Source organism: Mesoplodon bidens (assembly GCF_964165515.1).
Source record: "Mesoplodon bidens genome assembly, chromosome: 2".
NCBI lineage: Eukaryota > Metazoa > Chordata > Mammalia > Artiodactyla > Ziphiidae > Mesoplodon > Mesoplodon bidens.
This window is the reverse complement of record NC_138177.1, coordinates 154,603,911-154,614,828: the sequence shown is the minus strand read 5'-3', so window position 1 is coordinate 154,614,828 and position 10,918 is coordinate 154,603,911.

Sequence of the window (10,918 nt, the reverse complement as noted above, 5' to 3'; positions counted from 1 at the left end):
AGAACCTCCTCGGGCAAGGGCTCCTCCGGGGACCGGGGACCGTCGGCTAGTCTGGCTGTGCCGCCGCGCCAGACAGTCCGGCTGCTGACGAGGCAGCTCAGCTCAGAGGCGGAGGGCGAGCTCCCGCCGGGCTCCGGGAGGCGCGGACCCTCAGTCTGCGCCGCGCGCCCCGGGCCGAGGTGGCCTCTCTCAGTCCAACTTGCAGCCGTCGGGTCCCGCCCCCTCCGGACCCGACCAATGGAGGTACAGGGGCGGGGCCAAGGCCGCGGAATGTAAGCCCCAGGAAGGAGCGCTGGGGGGCGGGTGTTGATGCCCCCGAGATACTACCCACTTGTGGGTGGCGGGCGGGACTGCCGAGGAGTCCGCAGCCCCGCCGTTGGGGCCTCGCGGTCGTCCTGGGCTCCCTTCCCGCCTCTGGCCACGCTGTCGGGCGGCCGCGGGGACTCGGCCTGGGGACCCAGGGTAGCCGTGCGGTTCGGGGAGATCAGACCCTGCGCTGCAGCGGGGCATGTCCTTGATCGCCCTTCCAGAGCTGGATCCCAACTCTCCGTCCGGCCCGCAGAGTGACCTTGCAGCCCCACCTGGTGCGCGGAGTGTCGCCTCAGGACCCGAAACGCCTCAGGTGGGTAACAGCCAGGCCCGAGAATGGGGCGCATACCCCTGCCAGCAGCCGGGCCCGGGTTCCCAGCCACCGCAGCTCCTCGCCGGCCTCTTGGCGCCTTCCCCGCAGTCCCCTTGCGTGCGCCTCTGCGAGCTCTTTCCCGGACACCTGACGCCGGCTCCGTCACTGCTCCTGACGCGCCCACCCGCCTGGCTTCCGCGCTCTCCCGGCTGGCGCCTCCGGCGGGCCGCCCCGGCAGCTCCAGCAGCCGCACTGCCACCACTAGGTCTGGCTGGGCGCACTTCGGACCCCGGTGCCGGTCCAGCCGCGCGCGGGATACGCGCACCCGCTTCCCGCCTCCCGCCGGTCAGGGAGCTCTGGTGCCGTTCCTGAGCCTTTGCGCATCTGAATTGTCACGGCCCTCAGCGGCTTGCGAGAGAAGACTCCTCACGGAAACGCCTCCATTGACTAGCCCCCTTCTGCACACCCTACTCTTCCCTAGGCGCCTTCTCACCGCATTTATTCGTTTATGGTTAAGGCGCTGCGCTGAGGGGAAGAGACACTTAGACTGAGCTCTGAAGGCCGGAAGGAATTGTTTGGGATGAAGGAAAGGTCAGTGGGAGGAGAATGTTCCAGGCAGAGGAAATAGCTTGTGCGAAGGCCGAGACTCCAAGGAGCATAACAGTGGCAGGTGACAGTGAGCACTGTCCATGTGCCAGCCGTGTTCTGTACCATTTCTTCATGCTCACACGTTGTCATAGGGTAGATACCTAACCGCCCCTCCCCCACCTCATTTAACAGACCAGGAGACTGAGGCACACAAGGGTTAAGGGACTTCCCTCAGGTCACACAACGCTGGAGCTGGGCTGCAGCAGGTGGGCACGTGCAGGTGAGCTGTTCAGTGGAGGCGGAGAGCCTGGGGCGCAAATGGCCAGCTGAGGGTGAGGCTGGAGGCACTGACAAGGGACAGACCACAGAGGGCCTTGGAAGACTAGAAGAGGGCTCTGGGCCCCTGACCATAATGGTGCCCTAATGTAAATTCAAGAGTAAACTTTAAAATTATGTCCAATAAAATTCACATTTTTCCATGATCACTTCAAAAAATTTTAAGTATCAAATAAATCCTTAAATAATCATCTGCTCTTGCCTTAGCAGCATGCCTAGTCTGTCTTACCCAACAGATAGATTTCCACACCCCGTGTAAGGCAAGATAAGAATGCTGAACTTTATCATAAGGATAATGAAGATAAGCCATTGAAAGTGCCCAAGACAAGACCAGAGCCTGGATGCAGAAGGGACACCAGGTTGGAAGGAGGGAGACTGGAGTCAGGGCCCACAGCTGGGGCAGGTACAGTAATGGGAGGGCAGGAAGGAAGACAGTAGCAATGGGTGGAAGGCAGAGGAGAAGGTGGTTTAGGAGGCTGAATCCACAGGGCTTGGTGACTGCATGCAGAGGCAGTGGGCCGAGTCAAAGCGGGTGTCCCCTTGTCACACTTTGTCAGGGTCTCTGAATCTCCTGCCCCCTTCACTGTCCCTGTCTATGTCCCTGGGCATCCCTCTGCATTCCCCTTTGAGTCCACACCGCATCACTGGGGGTCTCAGATCGAGCCTGTAATTCTCTGGTTGTGTATTGTACAATGCTGGCCTCCCAGCAAGACTGCAAGCAGCCCAGTACCAGTATTCTTGTAATAGCTGAGATCATTTATCTCAATTTCAGATGAGTGGAAATAACTGTGATCTTTAAACAATAGGCTCACATTCCCATAAACCTAAACAGCAGGTTATAGCCAGTCCGAAGGGCATCACCCCACAATTCAGTTTAGCAACAACCACAGGGGGCGCTCTGTGCTGTGCTCCAAGCCAGAGATGAAGCGGACCAGCTCCCCGCGCCCAAGAGGCCCCACTCTAACAGGGGTGGCCATCAGGTGAACATGCAATCTTTTCCAAAAGCAGAATGCGCTCTGACAGAGGGGCCGGCAAAGTGCCTGGAAAGACAGAGGAAGTGGGGACAGGTGATCCTGGAACTCCTGAACTGGAGGGGAACTGAAATGAGGAAGGTTTCTTGGAGAAAGTAGTGTCAAACAAGGGCTTCCCCAGCCACCTGGCAACTCTGTGACCTTGGGCAAGTTACTGAACCTCTCAGGTTATCTCTCATCTACCAGCGAGGCTCATGATTGTAGGATTGTGATGGGAATTACATGAGAATGTACATAGAGCACTTAGCACAGTGACTGGCACACGGGAAGCACTCAATACATGTTAGCTATTGTTATTTTTACTATTATTAACGTATTATTATTACACTATTCAAAGCACTAAAAAAACTTTTTTTCCTGATTACAAAAACAGGTTGCTTATTGCAGAAACTTTTGAAAATACAGAAAGATTACAAAAAGAACAAAAATCACCAAACCCACGTTCAAGAGATAATCACTGGTAATATTTGGTGTATTTTTCTTAAACACATCTGTACATTTTTAATGCAAAAAAAAAAAAAACAGGATCACACTTGCTCTATTGACTTACAATATATTGCAATATTTCACCGTGCCGTTGATTATTTCACATGTGGTTTTTTTTGGCTTCATGGTATTTTTTCATTGTATGGCTATCATAACATTTAACCAAGTATACTTGATTGAATAATATGTTTTTATAATATTATGCGCATTGCTGTTACAATCTTGTCGAATAATCTGTGCTCACCCATGGTGATTTCTATAGGATAAATTTCTAGAAATGGAATATTTGGGTCAAAGAGCATACACAGTTTTTAAGGTTTTTGCTACTTATTATCTGCTGCCCAAACAGTATGAGGGTGCCCATTTTCTTTCACCCTTGCCGACACTAGGTGTTATTCTTAAATATGTAAATAAATAAGTCTCTGCCAATTTGGCAGGTAAAAACATCTCTCTACCGCTGTCATTTGCATGTAGGGGAATTACTGACTGTTTTCTTCTTGAAACACTCTCTTCCCTCGGCTTCCAGGACACCCGCTCTCCTGCCTCTCCCCCTTCTCCTGACTACTCCGTCCTACCTACTTCTTTTTTTTCTTTTTCTTTTTAAGTACTTATTTACTTATTTTATTTTTGGCTGCATTGGGTCTTCGTTGCTGCACGGGGGCTTTCTCTAGTTGTGGTGAGCGGGGTCTACCGTTCGTTGCGGTGCGCGGGCTTCTCATCACAGTGGCTTCTCTTGTTGCAGAGCACGGGCTCTGAGCGTGCAGGCTTCAGTGGTTGTGGCATGCGGGCTCAGTAGTTGTGGCTCGTGGGCTCTAGAGCGCAGGCTCAGTAGTTGTGGCGCACGGGATTAGTTGCTCCGCAGCATGTGGGATCCTCCAGGACCAGGGCTCGAACCAGTGTCCCCTGCACTGGCAGGCGGATTCTTAACCACCGCGCCACCAGGAAAGTCCCAGGCTCATATTTAAGATTTCAATAAATATCTGTGAATTTACTAGTCTCTGACAAAAGAATAGCCTCCAACTTTCATGAATCCTTCCACTACAACTTGCTCACTATTGCGTGGGAGCAATGAACAGAACAAAGCTGTGTTGGAATGTGGGCGTCAGCGTCCAGTAAGCCTTCCTCTCTTGCTGTGTGCCTGGCTTTCTTGCATGCCAACCACAAATGCAAATCTATGAACTTTCATTACTGAAACCACAAGGTTAAATTCATGATCGCCAAGACCTACTCTATATAGAATATGAAAAAGAGACAGCAGTCTAAAAGAGCAGAGGGAGGGGCTTTCCTGGTGGCGCAGTGGTTAAGAATCCACCTGCCAATGCAGGGGACACGGGTTCGAGCCCTGGTCCTGGAGGATCCCACATGCTGCGGAGCAACTAATCCCGTGCGCCACAACTACTGAGCCTGCGCTCTAGAGCCCACGAGCCACAACTACTGAGCCCACGTGTCACAACTACAGAAGCCCGCGCACCTAGAGCCCGAACTCACAACAAGAGAAACCACCGCGATGAGAAGCCCACGCAGCCCAACGAAGAGTAGCCCCTGCTCGCCGCAACTAGAGAAAGCCCGTGCACAGCAACGAAGACCCAACACAGCCAAAAATAAATAAATAAATTAAAAAAAAAAAAAAAACAGAGGGAGTAACTTGGTGGCCTAGTGATTAGGATTCCTGGCTTTCACTGCCATGGCCTGGGTTCAATCCCTGGTCAGAGAACTGAGATCCTGCAAGCTGCGCCAGGCAAACTAAATAAATAAATAATAAAAGAGCAGGGACAAGTTTCTCATAAGAGATACTACAGGAGTGGAGATTATCCGATGTTATCACCAATACATGTAATCTTTGCATTTTGTGATCTGAGGACCTATCATAGATATGAATACAATCACAGGATCCTGTCCTGAGCTCCTATGTCATGATCATGTCAGACCCACAGGCTGCCTTGGTGTAGGCACACTATAATGCCTCATTAAATGACCAATGAGGGGCCTCAGAGGTGCCTCACTCACCTTCCTGACTGCATCCAGGATGCTGGGAAAATCCAGTTCATCATGCTCCGAAGGTGTGATTACATGGCAAGAATAAACATATAGATATAATGAGACAGTCTTGTCTTCATGGGGAATCTCCAGCCAGTGGGTAAGGTCACCTCCTGTTAATGGACTAAATGCTCCAATTAAAAGTCAGAGATTGTCAGATGAGTTAAGGGAGGGAGAAAAAAGCAAGAACAAATGATAAGCTGTCTATAAAAGATGCACTGTGAATACAAAACACGGGTTGGAAGTAAATGGATGGAAGAAATATATCATGCAAATAAAAAAGTAAGAAGGCTAGAGGGACTGTATTAATATCAAGTAGACACTAGACTTCAAGAAAAAGAATGTTAGCAGAGATAATGATAAAAGTGTCACTTCATCAGAATCCATCCAACTGAAACAGGAGGGTATTATGCACCTGAACATGACAGGCTCAGGCTACACTAAATATTGATGAGTATGGTTCCAAAGTGGTTAAAAAGTCCTCACGTTTATTTTGGGAGTCAGTGGAAATGGGTGTCTTTCCACCTGAAATTAAATCCATTTTGTGACCCAAATGACACCAATGGATGATTGGATTGGGGATGGGGGTGGAGGTGGGGGAAACCTCTCGAAGTGACGTTTACATATCGCCAAATCTGAATCAAACCAACTTTGGTAAACTCTTTGTGGCTGACACAGAATCCTGGCAACAGTTTGTTTAAATACACAGAGCAAGGAGCTGCCTCTCTGACAAGCAGAGATACAGACATTTTGAGACTTCCTTTCTCCCCTAGGAGGGTACCATGAGCCTAAGGCACATACAGGTGGAGGACCCAACAGCTTTGCCCTCCATGAAGCCCAGATCTCATCCCTCACCTTGTGGGCATCCGTGAGGCTCATGATGAGGTTGAGATCCCCGTGCACAGGCTGGTCCTCAAGCCAGCTGCGGCTCCACCTTGTACAACCAGTTGACCACGGCCAGCAAAATGTCCATAAACTGGCCTGAAAACAGCAGGACCTCCATCAACTTGTGCTGCCTGAGAAAAGCATACAAACCTTACCAATTCAGGGGATCTCTTTTTTATGAATAGCCCAACTGAAGGGGAATATTGATTGAACTCTATATAGAGAAGGACCTCCATATTGGAGGTTAGAATGGTTAGAAATGCAGTTAAAAGTTATCAAGATGATGGGAATTCCCTGGCGGTCCAGTGGTTAGGACTCGGAGCTTTCACTGCAGTGGCCCTGGTTCCATCCCTGCTCGGGGAACTAAGATCCCGCAAGCTGTGCAGAAAGTTATCAAGATGACAACAAAGCCACAGACAACAAAAGAAAAAATAGATCAATTGGACATTAACAAAATTTAAAACTTTTGTGGATCAAAGGACACTATCAATAGAGTAAAGGGATAAAAGGCAACCCACAGAATGTAAGAAAATATTTGCAAATCATATATCTGACAAGGAATTAATATCCAGAATACATAAAGAACTCCTAAAACTCAGCAACAATAAAACAAACAACCAATTTAGAAATGGGCAAGGGGCTTAAATAGACATTTTTCCAAAGAAGATGTATAGATGGCCAATAAGCACATGAGAAGATGTTCAACATTACTAATCATTAGGGAAATGAAAATCAAAACCACAATGAGATCCATTAGAATGGCTACTATCAAAAAAACAGAAAATAACAACTGTTGGTGAGGATGTGGAGAAATTGGAACCCTTGTGTATTGCCAGCAAGAATGTAAAATGGTGCAGCCAATGCAGAAGACAGTAAGGAAGTTTCTCAAAAAATTAAACATAGAAATACCATATGATCCAGCAGTTTCACTACTGGATATATATCCCCAAAATTGAAAGTCCTGAGTTGAATAAATATTTGTACACCAATGTTCATGGCAGCATTATTCACAATAACCAAAATGTGGAAACAATTCAAATGCCTATCAACAGATGAATAGACAAACTGTGGAATATACATACAATAGACTATTATTCAGCCTTTAAAGGGAAGGAAATTCTGACACATGCTACAACATGGACAAACCTTGAAGACCTTATGCTTAATTAAAGCTAGATACAAAAGGACAGATATTATGATTCCACTTATATGAGATATCTAGAGTAGTCAAACTCATAGAGACAGAAAGTAAATAGTGGTTTCCAGGAGGTGGGGGAGAGGGGAGTGTTTTTGTTTTTGTTAAATTAATTAACTTATTTATTTATTTATTTATGGCTGCGTTGGGTCTTCGTTGCTGCACACGGGCTTTCTCTAGTTGCGGCAAGCAGGGGCTACTCTTTGTTGAAGTGTGTGGGCTTCTCATCACGGTGGCTTCTCTTGTTGCTGAGCACGGACTCTAGGTGTGTGGGCTTCAGTAGTTGTGGCTCGCGGGCTCAGTAGTTGTGGCTCGTGGGCTCTAGAGCACAGGCTCAGTCGTTGTGGTACACGGGTTTAGTTGCTCCGCGGCATGTGGGGTCTTCCTGGGTCAGGGCTCGAACCCGTGTCCCCTGCATTGGCAGGCAGATTCTTAACCACTGTGCCACCAGGGAAGTCCCAGGAGTTATTTTTTTTAATGGGTATGGAGTTTCACTGTGGGATGCTGAAAAAGTTCTGGAGATGGTTGGCAGTGATGTTTGGAAAACATTATGAATACACTTAATGCCACTGAGCCGTACACCTAAAAATGGTTTAAATAGTAACTTTTGGGACTTCCTTGGTGGTGCTGGGCCCTTGGCCCTGAGTTCCTCAGCTATGGTGCAACCCACTGCCTGTATAGGTTCCAAACTGGCCCCACTACATCACCACAAAGGTCTTGGAGGCATATGTTTGTACGTGGGGGAGATTGAGCCATTAAAGTCTTTCCACTAAGGATGGGTTTGCTTTCTGGCTTCCCTATCATCCTCTATAGTTATTGACAATTGCCCTCCCCTTGGGTCACATTCCTTTTGTTGGGTCCCCGGATAAAGAGGATAGTTCTAGGAACTGGGAGCATACACTGACTCCTGGTTGTATATAAGCAGTATGAGTCTTGTACCTGCTGAAATTCAAGCTTGCCTTTTATATCTTTGAACGTAGAAAGTTATTTAAAGGTCTGTCTATAGCTCCAATATCTGAAGCCTCTGAGAGTCCGTTTTTCTTATCTCTTGTTCTACTGGTCTTGTTCGTGTTAACTCCTTGTGTGCTTGTTGTGTGTTTGTGTGTGCACACATGCATGTGCTAGACAGTCACTGTATTTGGAAAATTCCTTGTAGGAATTTCAGGCTGAGGGCGGTGTTAGCTTCCTCCAGAGAGTAAGTCCAGAGAGGACTTACTTTTTTGTTTTTGCCCAGCACCTGGAGAAATTTGCAATCCGGGATCGCCTTAGTACAATTTCAGGGATTGTGATGGTACGGAGTGGAGGTGAATTTTTTTTTTTTTTTTTTTTTTTTGGCTGTGCCCTGTGACATGCAGGATCTTAGTTCCCTGACCAGGAATCGAACCCGGGCCCCCTGCATTGGGAGCATGGAGTCTTACCCACTGGACCGCGAGGGAAGTCCCTGAGGTGCATTCTTTATGAAGATCTATCTACTTCCCATTTGTCCTTACATACTCCCAGAGGTTAGCCTTTTAGTGTCCTAACTCAGAGGGAGGGGCGTTCACCAAGGAGCCCTCCTTGATGGTCCTTGACTCCAAATCCTGTCCCTCTTACCCTGCAAATTTGTGGAAGTACTACTCAGCTTCTAAGCCTCCCCCTCAGGGGAAAAGCAGCCCCAAACGTAAGCTCACCTTCCTGAGCCTCTACAATCCCAAGAGTCTTGGCCCAGTCTTGGTAACTCTTCACTAACTTATTACCACTCCACTGCCTTTGTGCTAGTTATTGATTGCCAAATAACAAATAATTGCTAAACTTAGCAGCTTAAAATAATAAACATTTATTATCTTACACAGGTTCTGAGAGTCAGGATCCAGGATTGGCTTAGCTGAGTGGTTCTGGCTCAGGGTTTCTCATGAGGTTGTGGTAAAGCTGGTAGCCAGGGCTGCAGTCATCTGAAAGGTTGACTGGGGCTGGAGGACCCACTTCCAAATGGTGCACTCACACCTGGTGAGATGGTGCTGGTTGTTGACAGGAAGCCTCAGTTTCTTCACCTCGTAGACCTCTCCCTAGGGATGCTTGAGTGTCCTCATACCATGGCAGTTGACTTCTCCCAGAGTGAGAGCAGGAGGAGACCGCAATCTCTTTAATGGCCCAGCTGTTCACAGTCACTTACACTCTATTTTATTCATTAGAAACAAGTCACAAAGTCCAATCCACACTCAAAGGAGGGGGAATTGGGCTCTACCTCTTGAAAAGAGGCATGTCATCAATAATTGGACACATTTTAAACCCATTCACTTGTTAAGTAGAATGATTTTTAAATGATTCTACTTTGTCCAACTTTTGTCCAACTTTTCTGTTCCTCAAAAAGAGGATTGATTAGAATTACCCTGTCCATAATAACCTGAAGCACAAGACTATCAATTTGCTTTTTATTCTAGAAATGAAAATTATTTGTCTTATTTTGTACTGATTCTTGCATGTTAATAAATATTCTAGGCTCTTCAGATTTGGACACAGCAATAAAAGATATCCCAGGCTGTGATGGATTATTATTGTTATTTCTTCTTTCTTCTTTCTCCCTGGAAAGGAAGATTCACACTTAAAATATTTAAAAGAGGGACTTTCCTGGTGACGCAGTGGTTAAGAATCCACCTACCAATGCAGGACACACAAGTTCGAGCCCTGGTCCTGGAAGATCCCACATGCCGCAGAGTAATAAGCCCGTGGGCCACAACTACTGAGCCCGCGTGCCGCAACTACTGAAGCCCGCATGCCGCAAGTACTGAAGCCCATGCATCTAGAGCCCGTGCTCCACAACAAGAGAAGCCACCACAGTGAGAAGCCCGTGCACCACAACTAAGAGTAGCCCCTGCTTGACACAACTAGAGAAAGCCTGTACGCAGCAACGAAGACCCAATGCAACCAAAAAATAAATTAATTAATTAAAAAAATAAAATATTTAAAAGAAATGTTAAGAAACATTCAACATTTCTTGTCTCTTCATTTTGGTGTTTGTTTTTAAAGTTTTACTATAAATCTTAAATTTACAAATATCAAACCAGTGATGGTTCTAAACTACAGAGTGTTCTGTAAAGACTGCTCAATACATCAACACAGTCACCCTGCAGCATGGGCTATAGTCCCAACTGGTCCTGGCATTTCTTTTTTTTTTTTTTAATTAATTTATTTATTTTTGGCTGCGTTAGGTCTTCATTGCTGCGCGCGGGCTTTCTCTAGTTGTGGTGAGCAGGGACTACTCTACGTTGCTGTGCGTGGGCTTCTCATTGAGGTGGCTTCTCTTGTTGCGAAGCAGGGGCTCTAGGCGTGCAGGCTTCAGTAGATGTGGCACGCCGGCTCAGTAGTTGTGGCTCACGGGCTCTAGAGCACAGGCTCAGCAGTTGTGGCACACAGGCTTGGTTGCTCCACAGCATGTGGAATCTTCCCGGACCAGGGATTGACAGGCAGATTCTTAACCACTGTGCCACCAGGGAAATCCCAGTCCTGACATTTTGAATCGTCCGGAAGGTCCATTGGGCAAGTCCTGACATCCTACAACCATAGCTTGAACTAAAGAGTTATAGAAGAATTGTATTAAGTTATTGATTGTTACAGCTACAATTGTACTATTTACCAAACACTACAAAAGTATTCCAATATTTTAACAACTGGTACAGCCTTACCCATGATACTGTTGCTTAATTATCAGCCCTGGATAGGCAAGTTCATTCACTGCAGTATTGTTTGTGATAGCAAACG